Consider the following 22927-nt stretch of genomic DNA (forward strand, 5'->3'; position numbering starts at 1 on the left):
AGTATTTGATAAAAAGAAAAGTATCTTTAGAAATATAACCCTAAAATCAGGTAGAACAGATCTCATCAGCCATCTCCTGTGACCTTATCGAGGAATGAGCCCTAAGAAGTTAAGTGACATGATGTGTAAGTCACTCACTTAGGAAGTAGCACAGTCAGGGTGCACTAATGTTAGAACTACGTCCTAACCTACTGCATTTCCGAAATTCTCCATCTCCACCAGTGGCACCACCATCCACTCTGGTCAAGCTGGAACACAGTATCACTGTTGAGTGTTCCCTGTACCTCTCGGCTCACATGCAGTCAATCTCCAGTCTGTCACATCTCCTGTCAAATTGTTGACTGTAGCTGTCTGGTTCATCCCTTTCATGATGCTTCCTTGGTATCTGTGGTTTATTGGTTCCAGGACCTGTCACAGGTACCAAATCCACGAATGCTCAAGTCCAGTTGTCAGACCTCAGAATCTGCAGAGTCTGCATCAGCACATTCAACCAACAATAGGTTATAAACACAGTATTGATACATCATCCATGGTTGGTTGAATTTGAGGATGCCAGACCTGCAAATACAGGGGTTCTATAGTGTATTGCTACCTTGTTAAAACTTCAGTATTTCTCTCCTAATTTACTATGATAGCATACTAATTGGTCTCCTTGCCTTTAATCTGGCTTCTTCATTTTCAAAGAAAATGGTTCTGAAGTGCAGACTTGATTATGAAATCACTGTATTATTCTTGGTCATAGGTTGCCATTACATAATAGAAATGATCCAGGAAACCAGACTTTTCAAAGCAGTGAATTCTCTTTTGGTTTTGGACATTGGTAGAAGAGAAATAAAAGATCCCAACTGTGTATAATTCTAGGAAATGTATAAACCCAAAAAATAATCAAACAAAAAAACACAAATAAAATGCCCTTCTTTTCCTCCCTTCCAGGTCCCACCATGAATCCCCACACTTTTGTGTGTTAAGTAGGTCAGCTTTGCTTGTGTCAGTACGCAGAATTCAGGGTGTTTGTTAATAGGAGGAGGGGAGCTGGGTGTCTCTGTCTGTAAGTGTCTTGTCTGGGATCCATGGACAACTGCTTACACTCATGTACATAGTTTCCCCTTACAGCATGACTGTGATGGCACACGCCACATAACAGGGTGCACACATCCCCGCCTAGTCTAGACTCCACCCGCCTTGCCTCCTTTCACCTCCCTCCCTCTTTACTATCCTATACCATTTGCCCTGGCCGTAGTGAACATATTTTAGTTACCTGAAAGCTATGCTCTCCAATAATATAGCTGCTAGCCACCTGTTACTATTCAAGTTAATTAAAATCAAGTGAAATGAAAATTTCAGTGCCTGAATCGCCCTACCCTTATTTCAGATGCCCATTGGTCACCTGTGGCTGATAGCTACCATATTGGACAGCACAGATTTTAGAACAGTTACATCATTAGAAAAAGTTTAGTTGGATACTAGTGCTACAGAGGTAAGTACCCTTCCTTGCCTTTGGTCTTTCTCACCAACCTGCAGGTTACTGGCTAACTGAGGTTTCATTTTCCAAGCCCCACTTAATTACTTAACTCCTCCTGGTTTCACATGCTGAGGTTCCTTTCTCTGTGGCTTCAGCGTAGGGTATCTTCTTTCCCTTCCCAACTTGCCAGTATTGATTAGGTTCCTTCTCTGTGCTGTACTTCGTACCTAGGGCTTCCCTTAGCATAATGTTCCATCACAGATACTGTAATTGTATGTGTACTTGTCTTTACCCCTATCAGATACTAAATCCATGTTTCTGGCTCAGTCTCACGTTCGGGTATGCAGTTGATGCCTGGCACTTTGCAAGAACTCCATCAACTTTTGATTTATAATGGATTCATTTAAATGTTTATTTTATTTGAAATAGGCACACTTATTAGAATAAATATATTTATGATTTTCTGTGAATTGAAGCTTTTTAAATTTGACTGTTATAAAAGTAGAAATTAATTTTCTTAGAGATTGGTCTTAAGAAACTTATCCTTAAGAATCTGTTACTTAATGTTAAACCCATTTAACCCTAAGCTGTACAGTAATGATGCTGATGATGATGTGGTTTTCATTATCATCATCATCATCATCATAGCAGGAAATCTAAGGAAACATAACCATAAGCCTCACATCCAGTGAAGGAGAAATAAACTACATTTAACACAAGTCTGCTTATGCCAGCCCATGTGAGAAGCCCAGAATCTATTATAATTAGAACAAATCAACTGTTTTCATTTTTCTGTGTTGCCTTCTAACACTTGACTACATGAATGCATAATTTGACAATTGCTTCCCTAGCTCAGATAGTTTCTATTTTTAGCTTCAACATTAATATTTCATCATAGATATCCACCATGGACAGTATAATTATTTTTAATGGCTGCACTATATACTATCTAGTAATGACAACATAATTTACTTTGAAATTCACCCATTACTTTCTGGGTATTAGGTTTTTTTCAGTGTTTTCTATTTTACATAGCACTGAATATTTTCATGCAAGCAGATCTTCTTATTCAGAGATATATTTTACCTTAGGCTAAATTGCTTAAGTGTAAAAATCTATAAAATTAATGGGATTTGAAAGCTTTTGCCAAATATTTTCCTATGAGTTTGGGGATATTGTCATCATATTTAATTCTTTTTTTTTTTAAGTGTAGTAGGACAAAATGGATCAAAAAAGATTTTTTTAAAAAATGAGTATATGTGGGAAATAATTACTTTTTATTGAAAACTATAGTGTTATTTTCTATCACCACTATTGTGTTGACAAAAAAGAAATTTCAAGAGAAACAAAAAAGATGCCATTCATTTTATTCTGTTGTTTAAACTAAATAACTATTCTTTTGTACACTGTAGTTAATATCTCCTTTATAAATTTGAGGTATTCCTGCTCAAGGGGTTAAAGATATGACATTAATGTCCTGTCACTCCGTATGCAGTCGGGTCTAGTGAGCTCAGGAGCACAAGTGAAGTATGTATTCACAGTTTAGCTTTGATGGAAGCAATTTACTTTTCTTTTCTCTCTTGGGACATTTTTACATTTTGTTTTACTTCAAAACATGACAAAGATGTCCCACAGATGTGTATTAATACTATCTTTTGTATATACTCCCTTCCCTCAGTCTCCCATATCAGTTCTTTTTGTATTAATACCTATTTTTGTTTATTTAACTGGCATGGTTACAGCTTTTTGCAGTTTAGGATATAATTTTCTGCTTCATAATAACAATAATAATATGAAATTAGCAAAAGTAAATAGTAAAAAGACCTAAATTTATTGACTAGTATGTGCCGAGTACCACTCTAAGTGCTTTGCAGGTATTAATGTATTTACTCCTCAAAGCAACACTATGATGTAGGTACTCTTGTTAATCTCCATTGCAAATATTGGAAGACTGAGTCAAAAGAGAGGTTAAGTAACTTGCCCAAAATTGCACTAACATTTAAATCTACAGTCTGTTTATCTGGGTTTCCTGTCCTTAACTTGCATGCTATGCAAAATGGAGCAAGTCTATTTTTAAAAAAATATTTCAACTAATTACCTGTGAAATTCTGAAACATTGACTGTAAAATGTATTAAAGGTGCTCTTTAATACTAATTTGAGCCTTTGTCATTTGCAGCAACATGGACAAACTTGGAGGGCATTATGCTAAGTGAAATGAGCCAGAGGAAGACAAACACTGTATGATATCACTTACATGTGAAATCTGAAAACAAAATGAACTAGTGAATGTAACGAAAAAGACTCACATGTATAGAGAACAAACTAGTAGTTACCAGTGGGCAGAGGGACAAGATAGGGTTAAGGGATTAAAATGTACAAACTCTCACGTATAAAATAAATAAACTATAGAGATACAGTGTACAACACAGGGAAGATAGCCAATAGTTTATTAGAACTAGAGATGGATTATAACCTTTAAAAATTGTAAGTAACCATGATGTACACCTGAAACTGGTATAGTATTGCACAACAACTATACCTCAATAAAAAATATGTAATTTATGATGGAATTTTTAGGATACTCCCCAAATCCTTTCAAAATCTCTGTTCGGAATGCACAGGTATTAAATGGCTTGAGAATCAGTCTGGATTTATTCCAAGTAAGTCACACAAAATTAATCTCCCTTCTATTCATGACTGATATACTAAAGGACGGCTTTTGGTCGGGACACCTGGCATTCAGCAAGATATGGGGCAGCAGAGTGAATGGCATCCTTGGGGAAAATGTGGATGATTATTTCTAGCTGATACTGTGAGCATGTGCTTTCTCAAATGCTTGATAATTCTCATGAAACTAGAGGCAGAGTAGGTTAAGTATATTGGAGTGGAGCCTGCCTGTCTGGCTTCAGAGTTTGGCTTTTCCACAGCACACTTAGTCTTTAAGTAAATTTCTTTGTTTCTCCAATCCTCAGTTAAGGATGCCGGTGTGTGGCATCTACCTCCTACAATTGCTCTAAGGGTTAAAATAGATTACTGTGTACAGTGTTCGCATAGTAAATCCCTAAGATGGTATACCACTCAGCAATAAAAAGTTACAGATTACTAATACATCCTACAACATGGACGAACCTCAAAAATATTATGCTAAGTGAAAGGATTCAGATGTATTTTGATTCAATTTAAATGGTCTGTGCAATAAAGGCCAATATAGGGAGACAGGAATCATACTGTTTGTTGCCTGGGACTGAAGATGGACATGGACATAAAGGATTTCTTTCAGTTCAGTTCAGTTCAGTCTGACTCTTTGTGACCCCATGAATTGTAGCACCCCAGGCCTCCCTGTCCATCACCAACTCCCGGAGTTTACTCAAACTCACATCCATCGAGTCGGTGATGACATCCAGCCATCTCATCCTCTGTTGTCCCCTTCTCCTCCTGCCCCCAACCCCTTCCAGCATCAGAGTCTTTTCCAATGAGTCAACTCTTCGCATGAGGTGGCCAAAGTACTGGAGTTTCAGCTTTAGCATCATTCCTTCCAAAGAACACCCAGGGCTGATCTCCTTCAGAATGGACTGGTTGGATCTCCTTGCAGTCCAAGGGACTCTCAAGAGTCTTCTCCAACACCACAGTTCAAAAGCATCAATTCTTCAGCGCTCAGCTTTCTTTACAGTCCAACTCTCACATCCATACATGACTATTGGAAAAACCATAGCCTTGACTAGACAGACCTTTGTTGGCAAAGTAATGTCTCTGCTTTTCAATATGCTATCTAGGTTGGTCATAACTTTTCTTCCAAGGAGTAAGTATCTTTTAATTTCATGGCTGCAGTCACCATCTGCAGTGATTTTGGAGCCCCCCAAAATAAAGTCTGACACTGTTTCCACTGTTTCCTCATCTATTTCCCATGAAATGATGGGACCAGATGCCATGATCTTAGTTTTCTGAATGTTGAGCTTTAAGCCAACTTTTTCACTCTCCACTTTCACTTTCATCAAGAGGCTCTTTAGTTCCTCTTCACTTTCTGCCATAAGGGTGGTGTCATCTGCATATCTGAGGTTATTGATATTTCTCCCGGCAGTCTTAATTCCAGCAGGATCTCTTTGGGGTGATGGAAATTTTCTAGAAATAACTTGTTGGTAATCATGCAGTTCTGTAAGTGTGCTAAAAATGGTTGAATTGTACACTTAAAGCAGATGAATTTTATGTTTAAATTGTACTTCAATACATTTTTTAAAAAACCCTAAAAATAGCATTTAGCATAGTCAATGATTGTTAATACCTTTTCATTATTAAATTATTTTTAATACTCTTTATTTTCCATCTTACCTAAAGTGAAAGATTCTGGGAATATTCCGTAGGACCCTGTACTTGGCTGGGCTCCATCTGTATTTTATCAACTGTTTTGGGTGAAGACATGCTTTCACATTTGTGAATGACACAGCTAGGAGGGATAACTAATAGAATAGAAGCCAGAACCAAGATTTGGAATTGTTTTGACAGTCTGAAAAGCTGGGCTAGTACCAGTAAGATGAAATTTAACAAAAATAAATGTAAAGTCTGGCACAAGCTAGCTTCCTCAGGCAGTCAACGAGATATAAGCAGCTGGCTTCTAAAGTTGCTATTAGCCTTATAAAAATGTGTTTGCCTGTTAAGAGTCTCAGAAAATCTAGATGATTCAGGCCAAAAGGGAGGCTTCAAGTATAAATGGAACATTAGGTTTGTAGTAGAGTCCCATCTGGAGAATCCATGCTTTTTGTTCACATGATGATAATAATAATGATTATAGTAATGATTATATTTATAATGATATTATACAAAATGATAAAATCCAGTGCTTACAATGTCAGTAGCTTGTGTAAAGTGCTCTGTGTATGTTATCTCATTTAATACTTGTAACAACCCTACAGAGTGTTTTTATCCCATTTGTATGTGCAGACATGAGTCTTCCTGAGCCTAAGTTAAATTGTAACTTATGAAGCAGTCCTAATTCAAGGCCTATGCTTTCAGCATTAAACTCTGCCTGATTTGCCCTTAGAATTCCTTATAAACAGAATATAGTTCTTAAACCCTATAAAGTAAAAAGGCAGAAGCAAAGAGATCCATAGCTTATGCCTTTTGGGGAGAAATCACTGATGTTTTGTCCAATAGTAGGACTGGCTTATTTTAGTTCTAATCCTCTGGGAGGGACTTATTCCCATCACTGTGTTCTGAACAATGCTCCGTCTAATGAACTGTGTGAAAGGGCTGGGGTGTCACGGGCTATGGCCATTCCAGCAAGAAGAGAGTACACTCAGTAGGAACAGCGGCTTAATAAAAGGCTATTAGTAGGCTGGAAAACAAACAGGAGATGCTGCTGAAACATAGAATCTGTTTTTATTTTTTTATTTTTTTTAAGAATCTGTTTTTAAATTAGTTTAAAATCATTGCTTGGGTATTGATAGAGAAGAGGATGTTTGAATAGAAAGTACACTAACTGGGAAGTTTGCTTTCAGATAGTGCTTCCTGGTTTATATTCAGTAATCTGAGGAGGGGGGAAGGTCACTGTGTGTTTATGAAAAACATAAAAGATGAAGTGCTGACTTGAAACCCTTTTATTATAAAGAAGAAGGGAATTGCATTGGCACCAAGTCAGAAAGGTACATACTTGGTGTTTTTTTATTTCAGAGTGTGATACACACAGGTGATCTCAGTCTGAGATGCCATGTAGATCTGGAGATCAGAGGGTTAGAAGTCCACCTTTCAGTTCTGTCACAGATTGTACACATGCATTGCCAATGACTCTCAAATTGTTTTATTTTTTAAAAAACTAATGAATTAAAATTTGAAGTTCACTGATATGCAGATGTCTCTTCTTATTTAGCCCTTAATTCCACTTAATCATTCATTTTTACTAAATAAAATCATGATCACAGCTTTTTCAAGTGGCTGTAATTTTCCCCCTCCATACCACTAACAGAAAGTGGAAAATGAAAGTGAGAGGCGCTCCGTTGTGTCCAACTCTTTGCGATCCCATGAACTATAGAGTCCATGGAATGTTCCAGGCCAGAATACTGGAGTGGGTAGCTCTTCCCTTCTCCAAGGGATCTTCCCAACCCAGGGATCAAACCCAGGTCTCCTGCATTGCAGATGGATTCCTTACCAGCTGAGCTACCAGGGAAGCCCCACCAACAGAAGGTCATATTAACTATGTAAGTTCTCCTTCAGGTTCCCCCACTTTCCGGCAGGAACAGAATCCTTGATCATCTTTCTGTCTTCATGTCAGTTTGGCAACAGACTGTGAGTATAAAGTCCCAGCCATTTCAGCATATTTATTTTGTCTCTCCCTTTAAATGTCCAAAAGAACATACATTTCTATTTTCTTCTTGAAAAGGTTAAAGTTAGTATTCAGATACTGTTGCCTATCATTGCCATTTCCTTTGCTTTGAAACAAGTTAATTTTAAGCCTTCCCCACTTAATTCGATAAATTAACACTTTTAAAATTTCACATTGGCTGGTTCCTGTTAACACAGACTAAGTGTAGGTAAAACCCACTGTGTGCTTGCACACAAGATTTTAGCTTGCAGCACGTGGTTGTAAAAATCCATTAGTGTAAGAAGAGTATTTGCAGTTCTTTTTAGTAACAAGCAACTAGTAACACATCTGCAATAATCTGTCTCATAATGGTTTGGGATAATTTGGATTTGGGTAAGTTTTCCTATTGTGTAATGGACATTAATAGAATGGGGAAATGGAATTTCTAAAAATCTCTCTTTTGTAGTATAACATTTGATGATGGTAGCTGTCCACATTCAGGTTGCTGCTGCTGCTGCTGCTAAGTCGCTTCAGTCGTGTCTGACTCTGTGTGACCCCACAGACAGCAGCCCACCAAGCTCCCCCGTCCCTGGGATTCTCCAGGCAAGAGTACTGGAGTGGGTTGCCATTTCCTTCTCCAATGCATGAAAGTGAAAAGTGAAAGTGAAGTCGCTCAGTCGTGTCTGACTCCTAGCGACCCCATGGACTGCAGCCTACAAGGCTCCTCTGTCCATGGGATTTTCCAGGCAAGAGTACTGGAGTGGGGTGCCATTGCCTTACTGCCTCTAAATTCTTAACCTATAGAAGAGCATATTTGAAGTGACTGCTATCAAGACACTCATATGAGTATATAACAAAATCCTTTTCCCTTTGACATTTTAATTTCATTTTCCATTACTCTAGCTCTGTTAACCTGCTAACCTGTGGCAATAAATACAATTCTATCACTAGATAGAAGTCTTTTGAGTACAAATAAGTTGTAGTTTATAAATTATGTCTGCATTAAATGGCCTCTGGTACTAGATTGGCATGTAAATCTTTGTGTTCGCCTAGAATGCAGTGACTCTTGTTACAAGTTATCCCTTGTGGGGAGCCTGGGAAATATTCCCAGGGAATTTTTGAAAGAGATGCTTGCTCCCAGGGCTTACTCTCTAACTCAGTTGGTAAAGAATCTGCCTGCGATGCAGGAGACCTGGGTTTGATTCCTAGGTTGGGAAGATCCCCTGGAGAAGGAAATGGCAACCCACTCCAGTATTCTTACCTGGAGAATCCCATTAACTGTAGCCTAGGATCGCAAGAGTCGGACACGGCTTAGTGACTAAACCACCACCACCATGCTGGCTCTCAGGTGCCCCTAGTGTTAAAAAAACCCCTCTTGCCAATGCAGGAGACATAAGAGATGCTGGTTCAATCTCTGGGTTGGGAAGAAGAGGAAATGGCAACCCACTCCAGTATTCTTGCCTGGAGAATCCTATGGACAGAGGAGCCTTTTGGGCTACAGTCCATAGGGTCACACAGAGTCAGACATGACAGAAGCAACTTAGCATGCACTCATGTGGTGCTTCTAGATCAGGACTACACATCCCTTGCTCGGTGTGATTCTTGTCTCCTTCACTTAAAACCATCTGTAGAGGATAGACAGCTTCCAGAAGCAACCATGTGAACCATTGCAAGGCTGTTCACAGAAGTAAGCTCTGCTGACAGGCTGTGCTATGTATAAGATAGTGGATGTAGCCTGTAATAGTCTTATGAGTCTTACATTTAGTTGACTCTAGGAGGAACCTCTGGCAGGTATTAAACACCTGATAAGAACATTATTACCATGTTAGAGAAATGTTTGGATTTTTTATTGATTTGATGGTATGGTAAAAAGCAGTTGTGCACTTCACTAATAACCCTGTATACTAGACAGCAAAAGAGACACTGATGTATAGAACAGTCTTTCGGACTCTTTGGGAGAGGGAGAGAGTGGGATGATTTGGGAGAATGACATTGAAACATGTATAATATCATGTATGAAACGAGTCGCCAGTCCAGGTTCGATGCATGATACTGGATGCTTGGGGCTGGTGCACTGGGACGACCCAGAGGGAGGGTATGGGGAGGGAGGAGGGAGGAGGGTTCAGGATGGGGAACACGTATATACCTGTGGCAGATTCATGTTGATATATGGCAAAACCAATACAATATTGTAAAGTTAAAAAATAAAATAAAAAAAGGAAAAAAAAAAGAGAGGAAAAAAAAGAATCACTAATACATTGAGCATAGAACCTAATTTAATTCTTGTAGACAAATAAAATATATATATTTAGTTCTCCAGTTTTACCCGCAGATCAATGTCAGATACTTAATTAAAAAAATTATAAAGCACCAGAAACACAACTTAAAAAAAATGAAAATTTATATCTGTTAAATATTTGCTTTGTCTGAATGCTAGTTTGGTTGACTGTTTTGTTGATGTTGTCCCAAGTTTTTTTTTTTTTTTTTTTTAATTTTATATCATTTGGATACAGCTATAAAAGAATGGATTAACTTTGATTTCTGATCATTGGTAAACTTTTGATCATTTAACCATCTTACCAGAATGGGTACAATTGGCCATTTGAAGGGTGGCTGAACCTAAAGTTAGGGCCCTTGTTTTTTCCAAACTATTCTCCAAGATTATATAAAATAACATCTTTAGATCGTTGTTTTTTCAATCAGGTTATAAGATCATTTCTTCTTATAAATTAGATAAAAATTTGTAGCCTTTTTGAAATGGTGACTACCAAATATCTGCTATCTTCTTCCCACTTTCTTCTTTTTGGAAGTCCACCTGGTGATTTTTTTGTTGGGGAAGTCTCTATTTCTAAAAATAGTTTTAGTTTATTTAAGCATTTTGTTTCTGAACCTAACTCCTTTCTCAGCTTGTTTGGAAGTATGTTTATCTGTACTCCAATGTACTGACTTTTACAAGTACTGCCACTGAGGTTCAGGGTAGGGTATTGTTTAAAGTTAACCTGAAAAAGTAATAAGGCAAGTTACAACTTTGTAAAGAAACTAAATTCCTTCTTCTCCTCTTTCCATCATCCAACCAACCTACAAGAACCCATCCCTGCATCCATCTACTCTACAACTATTGGTTGCCAGGGAATTTAGAGATGAAGATACAGAATCCTTGTCTTTAAGGAGCTCACAATCAAAATCATTGCCTCAAATATATCAGCATTTTCAGGTACTCTTTAGATTACTTCCTTCAAACTAAAATAAAATGTGTATCTGTGTATAATTATAATGCAGATGCATATAATCACACAAAAACTTTGTTAGCATTTGAGGAAAGGTTTCCCTCTTTTTTCATACAATGGATTCTGTGACTTCAAGAAAGTTTAAAAGCCTTTGGCTAGATGTTTCATTGATATTGATCTCTTTTCTCCTTTGTCTTTGTAATTTAAGAATATATGAGAAACTGGCTTTTATTCTTTATTTTCAGTTTCTAATATGCTATGGGATTTGCCACATACAGAGAGGTGGGAAGAAACAATATCAGCATTTGGCAGTAAATTAATTTTTGCAAAAGCAAATGTACCAGTAGCTTATATTTGTTCATGAACATAAATTTGTAAAGTTAAATTATGACTCAGTACATTTTAAGACTGCACATTGAGAGAAGGTTTAGCATACCTGTGGGTCAGTATAGATAAAAGACACCTATAGTTTCTTTTTCCCTCCTTGTCTGTAGCTTACCAATTAACACCCCAAAGCAATTAAAATATCTATAATTATCCCTAATACAGATTTATTTTCTTGGGCATTAGCCAAACTGCACATTTTACAATCACTTCCCCTCCAAGCACAACCATTGGTAATTATCTAAGATGTTTAGATTCAAAGGCTTAGCAATTAACAATCTAAGTTCATATTTGCTAGGAAAATGCACAAAACAAGTCTGAACTTTCAGAGCTTGTGTAGACTTCTCCTTGCATTAGTGCATTGCCATTCCCTTTAGTTGAAATGGATGCTTACAAGTGAGAAAAGCAACTAACATAATGTTATTTAAATTGAATGTAGGCTCCATTTTTAATAATAGATAGTCTGGAATCATAGATAAAAAGGAATGATAAATAATACAATAGAATCCAAATCATTCATCTTTGCATAGCTCTGCAGAGACATGCTGATTTCCATCAAATATATTCCTGGCATCCAGCCTTGCTTTGTTTTTGCAGGTTTTTTTTTTTCCAGTGAGTTTTTATGTTGAAATATTTTCCACATTAGCATGGATAGACTCATTTTCCTTTTTGGTGAAATACTGAAATATCTCAGTTTAACAGATCAGCTTGGAGCTTTTGCTAATCTTGAGAGGATAAGAAACTTGTTAAAAATTATTTTTGCCCTCTCAACAAAAAGCATTAGATGTTTTGGCATTCTAGAATTAATATATTGAATCTAATGGAAGTCGTTGTAGTGATTACAGCTGTTCTCAAGCCCCACCAAGATTTGAGTAACAAAACAGTAAAGTTGCATCATTTAGCTAGTTTTCCTCACTTGAAATAAGTTGAGGAGGAGAGGACATCTGAAGGAAGGAAGCCCCTACTCCCTATTTATTTTTCCATCCTGGTAAGCTAAACCTTGTTTTGCCTGCCGGATGAAATTTCCCATTTCCCAGATGAGGAAACAATGGAAATGGTGACAGACTTTATTTTCTTGGGCTCCAAAATCACAGTGAATGGTGACTGAAGCCATGAAATTAAAAGATGCCTGCTCCTTGGAAGAAAAGCCATGACAAACCTAGGCAGTGTGTTAAAAAGCGGAGACTTCACTTTGCCTACAAAGGTCCATATGGTCAAAGATACGGTTTTTCCAGTAATCATGTATGGATGCGAGAGTTGGACCATAGAGAAGGCTGAGTGCCAAAGAACTGATGCTTTCAAATTGTGGTGCTGGAGAAGACTCTTGAGAGTCCCATGGACAACAAGGAGATCAAACTAGTCGTCTGGAAAGAAAATCAACCCTATATAATCACTGGAAGGACTGATGCTAAAACTGAGGCTCCAGTACTTTGGCCACCAGATGCAAAGAGCGGACTCACTGGGAAAGACCTTGATTCTGAGTAAGATTGAGGGCAAGAGGAGAAGGGGACGACAGAGGATGAGATGGCTGAGTGGCATCATTGACTCAATGGACATGCATTTGAGTGAACTCTGGGAGATGGTGAAGGACAGGGAAGCCTGGTGTGTTGCAGTCTATGGGACTGCAGAATTGGACAGGACTTAAGAGACTGACTTCCCTGGTGGCTCAGACGGTAAAGTGTCTGCCTACAATGTGGGAGACCTGGGTTTGATCCCTGGGTCGGGAAGATCCTCTGGAGAAGAAAATGGCAACCCACTCCAGTACTCTTGCCTGGAAAATCCCATGGACAGAGGAGCCTGATAGTCTACAGTTCATGTAGACAGAGTCAGACACGACTGAGCGACTAAACTTAAGAGACTGAACAACAACAACAGCTGAAATGGACAGAAACACAGAAGTTACTTTTTAGTTTCCAAAGTACTCTGTTCTGAGGCGTTTGAAGAGTAATTTCATATGTCCATTCCATACAGGTTTTAGAGCCTCCACACTCTAAAATAATACTGGTTGTATCAGTTCCTCTGAAGAAGGCCTTTTCTACATGTTGCTAAGTTTTAAAGCTATTTATATAGAGTATAATGTTTTTGCCTAGAAAAAGCCACATACTCAGCTGTTTAGAAAATGATGAAATTTCATCTTTTTCTCCCTCCCCCTTCTTTTCCTTTCTTCCAGCCTTCTACATTTGTTTTCTTCATTTTCTCTAAGAAATATTAGGGAAAATCCTCTAAGGATCAAGGAATACTCTGAACAATATTGGTCCCACCCATCTTGCTTATTTGACCTTTGTTGTAAGTAGAACATACATGTGTGTGTATGTTTGTTATCTTCACAAACTTTCCCGCCATGTTACTTGTGTCTCTAAACAGGAATAGGGAAAAAGTAAGCAGGGGAACATGGAAGTCATAACTGATCATATAATATTTTCCTAGGCAAAGGTTGCTGAAGTAGCAGAGTTAGAATTATTTCTTCACCAGGAGAGGGGAAAAAAAATCTCTCAGCTAACAGGTGCTAAGACAAGAGCATTCTCTACAGAAAAGAAAAGCGGGGGGCAGGGGAGTGTTAATCGTTAATCATCTGTACTAAGGTCTTTTTCACTTGAAAGGTACATATGCACCCGAGGATGACTTTGTGCTTGCGGCAGGATGCTCTTCCTTCCAGGCTCAACTGGTAAACAGGGCTGCTCATCCTAAACCTTTGGCTTTCTGCTTTGTCTCAGCACAAGAAACCCTGATGCCCCCTCTTATGGTTTCGTGTATTTTTCATTATCACCTAGCCAGTCTCTGATCATGCTCAGCTGCTTGCCTAGGTTGTCTAGGGTGGTTTCTAAGGGAGGTGCCATTAATCGTCTTTGTTAATGTGTTGCTTATGTACTTGCATAGGATTTCAGTGGTCTACATAAAATTTATTTTTCCCATAAGCCTTATTTTTAGTGCATAATTTTACAAAGAGTGAGGTCTTTCCAAAACACGTCTGTTGTGGGATGTGGAAATGCCTGCTTTATCTTCCTTCACCCTAACTCAGAACTTGTGTACAGTTTTGTATTTGTGTACCAGCAATATTGCTTATTCAGACGTATCAGTTCAGTTCAGTTCAGTTCAGTCGCTTAGTCGTTTCCAACTTTTTGCGACCCCATGAATCGGAGCACACCAGGCCTCCCTGTCCATCACCAACTCCCGGAGTTCACTCAGACTCATGTCCATCGAGTCAGTGATGCCATCCAGCCATCTCATCCTCTGTCGTCCCCTTCTCCTCCTGCCCCCAATCCCTCCCAACATCAGAGTCTTTTCCAATGAGTCAATTCTTCGCATAAGGTGGCCAAAGTACTGGAGTTTCAGCTTTAGCATCTTAAAACCTGGAATATGTTGCAGTTACAAGTCATTGTATCTACTTTGTGTGTTTAGTTAGTGAAAATGGTATTCAGGAGGAAAAATCTCATGTTAAAACATGGGCATAAATTAAGGATAAAATCAACTTTCACCCCATTGATCCAGATACCAGGACTTTACCCACCTTAGTATATACAAACTTCCTATTAAATATTAATGACAAAAATTCAGTGCTTCTGGAAGAGTAGTATTTTACACATGAAAGTGAAAGTATTTGTTGCTCAGTCATGTCTGACTCTTTGCGACCCCATGGACTATAACCTGCCAGGCTCCTCTGTCCATGGAATTCTCTAGGCAAGAATACGAGAGTGTGTTGCCATACCCCTCCTCCAAGGGATCTTCCCGATCCAGGAGCTAAACCCAGGTCTCCTGCATTGCAGGCAGATTCTTACACATGAAGCAAGATATAAACTTTTCCAGAGCCTTGATGAATCAGTTGCTAATCAGTCAGTTGTTTCTGGAGAATCAATAAAAGTAGACAGGTAAGGATAGTGATTGTGTCCAGGATATCTCTTCTACCCTCAGTGCCACCTGGTAAATGGTAGATATTCAGAAAAGATCCACAGGAAACAACTTACTGTGATAGCAACAAATGTATACTACATGCGTCCATTACTATTACCAATAAAAATAAAGCTGCTGCTTAAGTCGCTTCAGTCCTGTCCAACTCTGTGCGACCCCAGAGACAGCAGCCCACCAGGCTCCCCCGTCCCTGGGATTCTCCAGGCAAGAACACTGGAGTGGGTTGCCATTTCCTTCTCCAGTGCATGAAAGTGAAAAGTGAAAGTGAAGTCACTCAGTCATGTCCGACTCCTAGCGACCCCATGGACTGCAGCCTACCAGGTTCCTCCGTCCATGGATTTTCCAGGCAAGAGAACTGGAGTGGGGTGCCATTGCCTTCTCTGAAAAATAAAGCTAGCTCTAAAAATTGAAGAACTCAATTAGAAAAGTATCAGATTCCAAAATCTTGTTACCAGCAGGTCCTCTACCAGGTGCCCTACTTCCCAATGGGTCACCAAATGAAAAGAAAAATATATGTGTATACACACATGTGGTAAAATGTTAACTGTTGTTGGATCTAGATAGTGAGTATATTGGCAATTACTGTCCTTTTTTTAAAAAATTTAGATTTAAATTTATTTATTTTAATTAGAGGCTAATTACTTTACAATATTGTATTGGTTTTGCCATACATCAACATGAATCTGCCACGGGTGTACATGTGTTCCCAATCCTGAACCCCCCTTCCACCTCCATCCCCATAAAATGTTGTAATGTGTAAGCATTTTCACAATAAAATATTGGGATATGTAGCAAATGACAGACTGTTACCTCATATTGTTATGGACTCTCATAGGCTATAACAATTTTTAAACTTTGCATCATTTAGTTTGAAGTATCTCATACATCCTATCTTTTCCTATGTGTTTAAAATCCCTCTGATTACAGTTTTAATATCTATGGCCTCTGATGTGGTATGATGGAAATCCCTCAAAACACATACGTATTCCCCCGGAACCCAGTCCCTTTGATAGGACTGGAAATGTACTCTGTCGTAAAGAATGAGGAGGTGAATTTTCCATCATGGAGCAGCCTGCCTGTTGTGGTTTTATTGCACTCCAGTGTTTTACACTGGAATCCTTTCTGTGATTATCTACGAGTCATTCATGCGTTTTTATTTGTCTCACAAATCTATACTGTAAGCTTCTCAGACAAGGAGTGTTTTTAAGTTTGCAGTACCTTATTTCCTACCTGGGAATCAGAAAATTGTGGCAGTTTAGACTCTTAATAGGTTGTTTTGGTTTTTATTGATATAAACATAAATCTTTAGGCATTGTAATTTTACTCAACAACAATTTGATTGAAAGCTCCCTGAAGTCAGGGAATGTTGCCTGCTGGGTTTCTAGGATGGTGCCTTGTATATAATAGATGCTTAATAAATACTGTTTGACATTGATGCAAGGGATGGCTTTGCATATATTTTACACGCTTTTGCAATTATAGTACCTCTTTTATAGCATCTTTGAGTCCTTCCTTTTGGATGCATCCCAAATCTTAGAGATTATAGGCTAAGATAGTGGGCCTGGTGGCAGGACTTGGACTTGGAATCTTATCTCATGTGTTCAGAAGCAACCTGAAGACACTGAAGTGAGATGCCACACCCAGTTGAGAACAAGGACTCTTGTTCTCTGCTTCAAGGTGGCAGAAAGTGAGAGCAGTTACTTCTTCCAGGTATATTTGTTTCAAAGATTGTGGTGATGGGATTAGCCATTTTCTTCTGTTCTACTTTCCCATATTTTATAGTTACATACGTGACCATATTGCCCTTAATAGATATTCTCCCTCTTTGGTAATATAGTTAAAAGGAAGAATCTTGTTCATTTAGCTTATTATTACATTTTCTATTTAGTTTTCTATTTAATTCATTTTTATGACACTCTGGGTCCTTCCATTTAAGAAACTGCAATAAATGAAGGAGAGGAATAAGGCAAATAAACTTAGATTAGCTGGCTTCCTTGATAATGCTTAGAAAGAACCTCATGCTGGTACCCTAATTAACAAATCTGAAGTGCGGTGGCAGTTTATAGTTCAAACAGTATTGTCTATACTCTTTTCATATTTTATAGGAAGATTTTACAAAGACTTGATGGTTATATTGTTACACAAGTTTAATTCTATCCACATAAAAAATAATTATCCTAGAGGCATTAAGAACTGTTTTTACTGATTGAATATTTTGGTTGCATAAATGGTAGTTCTTATAAACAGCTGCACATTTTGCTTAGTATCTTACAGTTCTTAAATTGTAAGCGTGAATGTTTCATTTTAATTGTGAATTTCCATCCCCCACCCCAAATATCAAGATCATATACAGGGTGTTCTCTTGGTACCAAAATGATAAATTTGCCATTCTTGCTCAACGTCAAAGAAAACTTCCCTTGTTCTCTTCTCTTTCTTTTTTCTCCTTCTTTAAAAAAAAAAGATCTCTGTAAAATAATTGAGTGGGGCTAATAATTCAGTGGGACTATTCTAATAGTGACTAATTCTATTAGTCCCACTAATAGAATAGTGGGACTATTCTAATATTCTAATAGACTATTCTAATATTTTGCTACTCGAATAGAATCTAAGTTGGACTATTCACAGATGTGCAAATAGTTTCCATATCAGAAATTGCCATTCCTTTGGTAGTAAGGTAATGAGGTAACATTTTAGGCTTCCTAAAATCTCAAACTGGAGGATATATGAGAGAGATGCTAGTCTCTAGCCTGCCTCATTTTACATATCAGGAGACACAGACCACACAGGGATCTAACTGATGTCTTCTCATCACCAGGAAATTCCATCTTCAGAATCCTCATTCACTGATTTCGGACACAAAAGTTTTATTGTTGGTGCAAGTGTTTGGTGTTAGGGCTTTCCCAGGGGCTCAGTGGTAAAGAATCCACCTGCAATGTTGGAGACACGGGTCCAATCCCTGGGTCAGGAAGATCCTCTGGAATAGGAAATGGCAACCCACTCCAGTATTCTTGCCTGGAAAATCCCGTGGACAGAGGAGCCTGGTTGGGCTACAGTCCATGGGTTGCAAAAGAGTTGGACATAGCTTACCATAACAACAATTATGGAAGAGATCTCTGGTTGCTAGCCAATATCCATTCTTCCTTTGTTCTTTAATAACAGAACAGAAATATTATTTAGAACATCAGTGTGCCCAGATGAAATATTGTAATTTTTATCACAAATACCAAAATGTTGTCCAATTATATACAAGCAGAAATATTTGGGAGGACTTCTGAGAGGTCTCTTCAAGAGGAAAGGTTTTAGCTTGAAATCCAGATTTCTTGTCCTGTATCCCGCTTCCTTCATTCTAATGATTGGAAAGCAAACTTGATGGTTGGAGCTCTAGTAATTACCATGGACCAACTGGTGATCTTGACTAAAGTAATAAGCTAGAGTACTGAAGGAAAATTAGAGAAGAAGCCTGTGTCCTTAATTGATGACTTTGAGTGAGAAATTCCCTTCCATCAGAGCTATTATTATTTTGATTTTCCTCCCACATGTAATTGCACCAATTTGGCTAGAGTGAAGTTTCAAATGAATGATGCTTGCTGCTGCTGCTGCTGCTGCTGCTAAGTCACTTCAGTCGTGTCCGACTCTGTGCGACCCCACAGACAGCAGCCCACCGGGCTCCGCCGTCCCTGGGATTCTCCAGGCAAGAACACTGGAGTGGGTTGCCATTTTCTTCTCCAGTGCATGAAAGTGAATAGTGAAAGTGAAGTCGCTCCGTCCTGTCCGATTCTTCACGACCCCATGGACTGCAGCCTACCAGGCTCCTCCATCCATGGGAGTTTCCAGGCAAGAGTACTGGAGTGGGGTGCCATTGCCTTCTCCGGAATGATGCTTAGAGAAGTGGAATTCCAGAGAGTAGGGAGGTGTTTTAGTAAACACTGGCATAATCTCAGTAACTCTCAAAGAAATTCATAATATTGGAAGAGCTGCTTAATTTCTCCATGTTTCAGTTTTTATTCTATGAAAAATAGAGCAATGATAATAGTCCTTATTACTTCTTCCTATTGTGGTAATGTAAAAGTTCTCGAGAAAGTGTAAAATGCTATTTATATGCATTCCATTAATAATATTCTCTTGACCTAAAGCAAGATTTCTTAACTGAAAGTCTGTGAATTCCTTGACATTTTTTGGAAAATTGTAATTGTGGATGCATTGTTTTCTAGGGAGAAGGTACTTTAAATTCTCAAAAGAGTCTAGATATCAGAGAGAGCATCCAAAATGGGAAGATAATATTAATATTTATCTAGAAAAAGAGCAGTTTAAAAAGATGATTTGAAATTCTACCTTCAGCATCATAATCACCACTTAGTAATCATCTCCAAATGGCTAAAACTGACAGGTTCTCCAAGTTTTCATTTCTAACACCACTTCCTCCCCGAAGCATTTTGGAAATAAACTTTCTCTTTTCTAAAATCCCATAGAAATGTAATAAACACTCTCTTAAAATACATATCTATGGGTTTTATACTTCTCTGCTGCTGCTGCTGCTAAGTCACTTCAGTCGTGTCCGACTCTGTGTGACCCCATAGACGGCAGCCCACCAGGCTCCCCCATCCCTGGGATTCTCCATGCAAGAACACTGGAGTGGGATACTTCTCTATTGGGCTTCAAATTCCTGGAAAGCAACTATTAAGTGCAGTTGTTGATGTTTAGTTTCTGAGTCGTGTCCAACTCTTTGAGACCCCATGAACTGTAACCCGCCAGGCTCCTCTGTCCATGGGATTTCCCAGGCAAGAACACTGGAGTGGGTTGCCATTTCCTTCTCCAAGGGATCTTCCCAACCTAGGGACTGAACCCATGTCTTCTCCATCTCCTGCATTGGCAGGCGAATTCTTGTCACTGGTCTGCCGTACCTAGCCATCCACATGACAATAGGAGTTAGGTTTGTGTTTGTGTTTGTGCTTGCTCAGAAAATTTGTTTAAAAAGATGTTAATACAAACAACTCTTTACCTAGGAGATAGCCTGTTTATAGAAAATGTATGAAATTTTTATATTCCACAATTTTCTATTGTTACCATGCTATACTTTCAGTGCAGTAGTTAAACAAAGAAAAGTTAAACATTTCCTTTAGATACAATTGTTTCATGTCATTTGAGAACATATTGGCACTGCAAAATTCTACCAGTAAGAAAGACATTTATTCTTGATGACATCTGATGTGTTTATAGGAAATTTTGGTTTAAATCTACTCAGTTGCTTTTAATCATCTTACTTGATTTTTCCTGGGGTACTGGACATTCTTAGACATTCTAGGAAGAAAAGACCTATTTTTTTGAGGATTTTTGTAGGCTTAAGAATAATTCTCTTCTTCAATTTTTTTTTTTTTAATTTGGCCACACCATGTGGCATTTGTGATCTTAGTTCCCAAGTGATAATGATGGTTTAGTTACTAAGTCATGTCTGACTCTTTTGCGACCCCTTGAACTGTAGCCTGCAAGGCTCCTCTGTCCATGGGATTTCCCAGGCAACGATACTGGAGTGGGTTGCCATTTCCTTCTCCAGAAATATTTCATTGTGTTCCTCTAATACTGTTTCACATCATCATTTTCTTCCAAATAATTTTCAAAAAACTTTAATAAACACTCAACCCTGATTAAATCATATGTTAAATCCTTAACTTGACACACATAATCCCTGTGAACTAGCCTCACAGTATCTAAAGTCTGTGCCCCATAGTTTCCATCACCCTAACGTTTCAACTTCCAAATGACTTAGCTCCTTAGCTTATCTTTGGAAAATCCAGAATTTGATACATTTCACATCCACGGTCAGTGATTTTGCCAGTGACACGTGCAGTGAACACTGTAATGTTCTTTGTCCATGAGTGCACACATGTAGAAACCTAAGTCATTTTATTAAGAAGAGATTTGGGAGGTTGAGTGTAGTTATTCTCTCAAAACCTGGGTAAAGTTAGGCCAGCATTGTGGAATATAAAAATTTCATACATTTTCTATTAATATAGCTTTTTAGTGATTACTGATCTTTTCAAATCTGATGAATACTGTAGAACCAAAATTTGTTATTCTCTATCTTAGGACTCTTTAAAAAATTTTTTTGCAGTGTTGTTAACAGAATCTCTTATTATTTAATTTACTTATTGATTGCTTATGTGCTGTCTGTCTTGCTCCCCAGAACATAAATTCCATAATTGTTACCATTCATTTGTGTGGCTCAGAGATAACCAGTACACTGCTTAGCACCCAATGGATGGTAAGTTGAGTGAATCATCTCACTTACTCACTTAAGTTACTTGTTCTCTCTCCCTCTGTTTATCCCACCAAAACCACTTATTCCTTGACTTAGAAACAGACAAAATCATTTTAAATGTCCTGTTGAAATATAGTAAGTCAATATTAGTAAAAAATATATATGTATTTATATCATGAGATCCTAATATGTGGCCAGTTCACTGAATATTTACATCTTAATGGGTGTGCTCAGTTGCTCGGTTGAGTCTGGCTCTTTATAGTACCATGGACTGTAGCCCACAAGACTCCTCTGTCCATGGAATTTTTCCAAGCAAGAATATTGGAGTAGGTTGCCATTTCCTACTCCAGGGCATCTTCCCAACCCTGGGATCGAACCTTCACATCCTGTGTCACCTACACTAGCAGGTGTATTCTTTACTGCTATGCCACCTGGGATGCCTGAGTTCCATGTTATTTCTTTATATTTCTTTATATTCTTTATATTTCTTTATATATATATATATATAAAATATATATATATATATATAAAATCACAAATGCTTGTGAAGACCTATACATGGAATTCTAAGGTGCTTAAGTAAACAGTGATTGTATTGTTTTTGCAGTGAAGTTTCAGTTTTATGCTTCTCCTGTCCCTGTCAGGTACTACAGCGCATTCTCTAGCCCCCAGAGATGCTTTCTTGCACAGTTTCCAGAAGTCCATTCACTTGATAGCCTATGTGAACCGCACCTGCAGATGTGTAGCTGGTCTCCCCAGCCCTTAGGGTTCGTAGGCCCTCATTCATCAGCTTAACCATCTCCTCTCTCTTGGCATTTTTTTTTTCCTCTCGAGTTCAGCTATACTTCTACATGTGCATGCGTGTAATTTTGTTACATTTCTCTTATTCTTTTAACTAGCATTTTTATGACTTTTAAAGGAAATGTTTTAGCTCACTGTGTTTTTAGAACTTCACTTTAATTTTACAGATTAAAAAAAAAAAAAAAAAACCTCCCAAAAAGTGAACTGGCTTACTTGAGGATACTTGACTACTAATTTACCAAGTGAAGATAGAACGTTAGTGCCTGAATCAAATGTGAAGGTTCTTTCATAAAGTTTAATAACCATGGTTTTGTTATTATTAATCCTATCATTTTAGTACTCAAAACTGAATTGTCAAATTATACAGGTACCTGATGAAAGCCATATTGTTGCATGGCTTTATAGCTACACACATGTTCAAAAGTATTCTGTAAGCCTTTATTGAGCTACACCACTGAGCTAGATATTAGGGTAGCAAAATTGCACAGGATATCATAGCTCCTTTGAGGAGGTCCTATTCTAGTAGACAAATAGTTGCATAACCAGATAATTACAAAGCCGTGTGCCTGAGGATCATGTGAACACAAAGACATCAGTG

General features: G+C 38.1%; 1 protein-coding gene across 4 annotated transcripts in view; it reads left to right on the forward strand.

Moving 5' to 3' along the window:
• Positions 1-22927, forward strand: part of CNTN4 (contactin 4) — a 1026598-nt gene that overhangs the window by 399687 nt on the left and 603984 nt on the right. Inside the window, exon 4 of one of the 4 annotated variants that reach the window (XM_027522788.1) lies at positions 21454-21531. The exons of the other annotated variants lie outside the window; for them this stretch is intronic. The gene's annotated coding sequence lies outside the window, so the exon portion shown is untranslated. The remainder of the gene's footprint in view (positions 1-21453; positions 21532-22927) is intronic. 4 annotated transcript variants of the gene reach the window in all.

The sequence above is a fragment of the Bos indicus x Bos taurus genome, chromosome 22 (genome assembly GCF_003369695.1).
Source record: "Bos indicus x Bos taurus breed Angus x Brahman F1 hybrid chromosome 22, Bos_hybrid_MaternalHap_v2.0, whole genome shotgun sequence".
Lineage (NCBI taxonomy): Eukaryota > Metazoa > Chordata > Mammalia > Artiodactyla > Bovidae > Bos > Bos indicus x Bos taurus.